The sequence below is a fragment of the Euprymna scolopes genome, chromosome 21 (assembly GCF_053919585.1).
Source record: "Euprymna scolopes isolate OS-2025 chromosome 21, ASM5391958v1, whole genome shotgun sequence".
In the NCBI taxonomy this organism is placed as follows: Eukaryota; Metazoa; Mollusca; class Cephalopoda; order Sepiida; family Sepiolidae; genus Euprymna; species Euprymna scolopes.
The window spans coordinates 35,483,800-35,488,818 of NC_136502.1; positions in this window are offsets into that span (position 1 = coordinate 35,483,800).

Genomic DNA, 5,019 nt, shown 5'->3' on the forward strand with positions numbered 1-5,019 from the left:
TGGAAATTTAGTTTATCTATTTAACAGCGTCAAGCTTGGAAGTGATACAAATTACTCTTTTGAGATGTAAGATATTTTAGTTTCAGAAGAGAAGAGAAATATAATTCCAAACAAAATGGCAGTATAAAGCCAAAGAAGCTTTGAATTGCAAAAGGTTGTAGATGATGAAGACAATGGGTTACCGGTAGGTAGCCAATCTGAAGTAGTCTTGTATTGTAAAAGCATATATTCTCCAACACATACAATATTAAATATAACAATAGTCCAACACATGCAAAAGTAAATATAATAATTCTCCCAACACATACAAAATAAAATATAACAATAGTCCATATACAATATCAAATATAAAAATAGTCCGATATATACAATATTAAATATAACAACAGTCCAACACATACAATAATAAATATAACAATAGTCCAACACATACACCATTAAATATAACAATAATCCAACACATACAAAATTAAATATAATAATTCTCCAACACATACAATATTAAATATAACAATAGTCCAACATATACAAAATTAAATATAATAATTCTCCAACACATACAATATTAAATATTAAATATAACAATAGTCCAACATATACAATATTGAGTATAATAATTCTCCAACACATACAATATTAAATATAGCAATAGCCCAATATATACAAAATTGAATATAGCAATAATGAAACATATGCAACATTAAATATAGCAACAGTCCAACATATACAATATTAAATATAACAATAGTCCAACATACACAATATTAAATATAACAATAGTCCAACACATACAACATTCAATATAATAATTTTTCAACACATACAATATTAAATATAAAAATAGTCCAACATATACAACATTAAATATAACAATAGTCCAACATGTACAATATTAAATATAACAAGTTTCCAACACATGCAAAATTAAATATAACAATAGGTCAACATGGACAAAATGTTAAATTTTTTTCTTACACACTGAATAGTTTAGGTGATTCCGTTCTACTCCAGACCCTATAACAGTCAATTTTTTTCCTCCTTGAATGTTCTCTAATGGACGACTGGATTCATAGTATCTATTCTGCATTGTAACTAAAGTTTGACTGATAGTTTTCTCGCAAAAGTATTTGCTTTGGTATGGAATAAAGGCAACACACTCCGGTAATATATAAGTGCGACAATACTGTAAAAAATGGTGTTATATTTTCTGTCCTACTTCTTCCCAACTTAGAACTTTCATAATTTAAGTCTTCCTAATATTATAGTACGTTCTCATCAGGGTTGATGATCTTTGTATATAGCCATTACGTTTTCATAACCATTACTTCTCTTTGCTGCCCTCCAACGAAATGGAAGCTAATAGCTTCTCTTTGGAAATTTAGTTTATCTATTTACCAGCGTCAGGCCTGGAAGTGATACAAAGTATTCCTTTGAGTTGTAAGACATTTTAGTTTCAGAAGAGAAGAGAAATGTCATTCCAAACAAAATGGCCGTAATAATCCAGAGAAGCTTTCAATCGTAAAATGTTGTAGACGAAGACGAAAAGTTACCGGTAGGTAGTCAATCTGAAGAAGTCTTGAATTTTAAAAGCTCAACAGTGGGAGCTAAATGATTTCATTTGGGTCATGGCCCCCAGTGCCCACTATTTTTCAAAGTTGATAATGGCCTTCAATAACAACCATATTTTTATTCGTTTTCGATCGGGGGCGGGGGGAGGTTAGATATTTTCCAGGCAATGCCGAAAGGTGTACTAGTCGATGATTATTATGATTATTTAAGCCAAAAAGTTCTGTCATCTAAAATATGTTTTAGAATAATCAAAATATTTAGAATAAATATTTATTTACATTAATTTAAGAATGTAAGTTAAAAATGTTATCATAATTTAGTTGACAGCTTAGAATAATGACACGTAAAAAGATCAGGTTATTATCTTGGTAACATATACTTATGATGTCATTTAGAGAGGGAGATGGTCTTTTTGAGATATATGGAAATTAATGAAGTCAGTTGGAGTTATGAAAGGGACAGAGACGATCTTAAGATTATGATGGCTCCAAGTAGAGGGGGTTAGAAATTACGATAGTCAGAATCAGCATTGCAACTTTCGAAAAGGGGAAAAAAGTCTGAAATAAAAAGTTGCCGAAAATAAATCCTGGGGCTATGTCACTTCTTGGGAAGATTTTCCATTGCAGCTTTTCTGTCAAACAAGAATGGACCAGATAGGTCCTCGATTAGCCAGATGTTGAAACCCCAAATGAGTATTAGTTGTCCTTTGTGTTGTAACGGTATTTATGTATATTATTGTCCCGTCGTGAACTGTGGCTAAAACACACAAAACAAACTCTAGATTAGGTGGCAACAACGCTAGACGATCATAGACAAACTCACGTATATACACACGTCATATATATTCAAGCCTAAAAGTTTTGTCATCTAAAATATGTTTGAGAATAATCAAAATATTTAGAATAAATATGTATTTATATTAATTTAGGAATGCAACTAGAAAATGTTTTTTTTTACATAGGCATCACCACTTATCAAGGCCAAGAGGCCACTCGAAGATAAGGGTTAAAGAGTGTACAGTAGAAATTGGACAATATAGTAATCGTTAGTAATGGAAATTCGGTAAATTTGTAAACTTATATGGAACGGTTCATCAAAAACTTTTTTACGTTAGACTTGAACACAACCATCATAATAATTCAGTTGACAAAATTTAGATTACTGTGACACGTATATACAAAGGTATATACGCTCTCATACAATTTAACCACTAGAATACACACGTATACCTTATATATACACCCTCTCTATGAAATACAGAACCTCACAATATGATAAAGGATTCTTTACCGATTCTATTCTGGCTTTGTGTCACACTTTCACTGGGCAAAACCGGTACATGAGCCCTGCCAGTATATATATCACGTTGACAAGGAAGTTCTTTCGGTTTTTAACTTAAATTACAATGAACATATCTCGACTTAAACAAAACTTTATTGATCGAAATAAGCACCATCGGAATCAACACACTTTTGCCAATGCAAAACAATTGTATTCATGCCAGTAACGTAAAAATCTTGCGTTCTGGTGGCGATGAAGTCGCTGAAGACGTCTTTGATATTTCTTAGGTTTTTTAAGCATTTCTCATGCAGAAAATTGTCGAGATGCTTCAAAAGGTATTAGTGGGTAGGTGAGAGGTTTGGAGAGTATGGTGGATGAGACAGAGTTTCTACAGGGTCGGTTTAGCAATGTGCGGTTGGGCATTGTCGTGGAGGAGAATTTGGTCTTTTCTGTTGACTAATGCTGGGTGTTGTTGTCGAAGTTTCATCCATTTTCTGATCGTACTTCCCTACCGTAATGGTTTCGCCTGCATTCAAAAAACTGTAATGGATGAGACCGGTCACAGGCCACCAAACACTCAGAATGACCTTCTTTTGGTGCAACTCTGGCTTCCGGAAGTGTTGTGGAGCTTCGTCAGCATCCAACCACTGAACTGAGCATCGCTGGTTGTCATAAAGAACCCACTTTTCATCATAATCACAACCCGGTCGAGGAATGGGTTGTTCTTGTTGCATAAAAGAAGGAATGATGACACTTTATAACGGCGTTTATTTTGGTTGTTGATCAATTCATGAGACACCTATTTATCAAGATTTTTTCTCTTTCCAATCTCTCTCAAGTGGTTCAACATCTAATTCAGAATCAAGTTCTCAAATAGTTGTGCATGAATTGGCTTCGACGATAGCTCTATATTGATGGTGGTCACCGTCTGATGGCCAGCTACTACACTTATCATCTTCAAGACTCTCATCACGTCTACGAAATTTCTTAAACCACCATTGTGCTGTGCGTTCAGGAGTGGTTCCTGGGCCAAATGCTTCATTGATATCACAAGCTGTTTCAGCAGCTTTTTGGCTTAGCTTGAATTGAAATAAAAAAAATTGTGCGAATTTGCTTTTTTCCCCATCTTGTATTCAACGTTCTGAGAAGAAACCAATTATTTTAAAATGATTGTAATTTAAATGATTAGATAGAGCGAAAAACACTCTTTAAAATCATATATAAAGGAAAAAAACTTATTTGAAAATACATCATTGTGTTTCCACGGGTCGCGCTAGTTAATAAATATTCCCCAAATTTCAGTTTCTTTTTAATGATTTTTTAATGGCATTTTTTTTTTGGGGGGGGGGGGTAATATGAACACAACTTCTTCTCATTTGAAAGATTCAGTTATTTCAGATTATCATTAAAACTTGATCGATTGTCATTAGGTACCTATCAAGCAAAAATTTCTGAATTCCAATTCAGTTACATTGGTTGAAACGGATGTGTCAATATATAAATCCTTTCTTCAGAGATAACGAAGGAATAACAAATGAAAGACAAGTTTTAACATGTTTGTTGTGTTAATGTCTCATTGATTAAGCGACATGACTGTTACATGCACGCAATATATATATATATATATATATATATAAAATTGGTAATGAGTAAAAACCTGAAGAAAGTGCTCAATACTATTGCAGAGCAAATATATATTTTTTATTACCGTTTTATTTGCTTAGTTACACATGTTTCGGTTACTGAATCATATCAACGACCCAGTAATTTCATCAGACTTTACAGAAAACCACAGGTTTTCTGTAAAGTCTAATGAAGCTATTGGGTCGTTGATATGATTCGGTAACCGAAACATGTGTAACTAAGCAGATAAAACGGTAATAAAATTATATATATACACTATATTCCTTATACAAACATTGTAAATGTTGCCCATCCCTCTGCCTTTTTACAAATATTTTAATGGTGGATGCTCTGACGAACTTCAAGCCTTTACACAAATACCCTTGTCAGACCCGAGAAGCAGCTAAATCCCACCCCAACACAGTAGAGATTCCTAGATGTAAGAAAGCCTTCTAATCTAATAGTTTCTTCCCCAGGACTGCTAGATTTTTGTATACCCTTCTGGGTCTCTGCTTCCTCAACTGTACTGACATGCAGAAGTTCAAG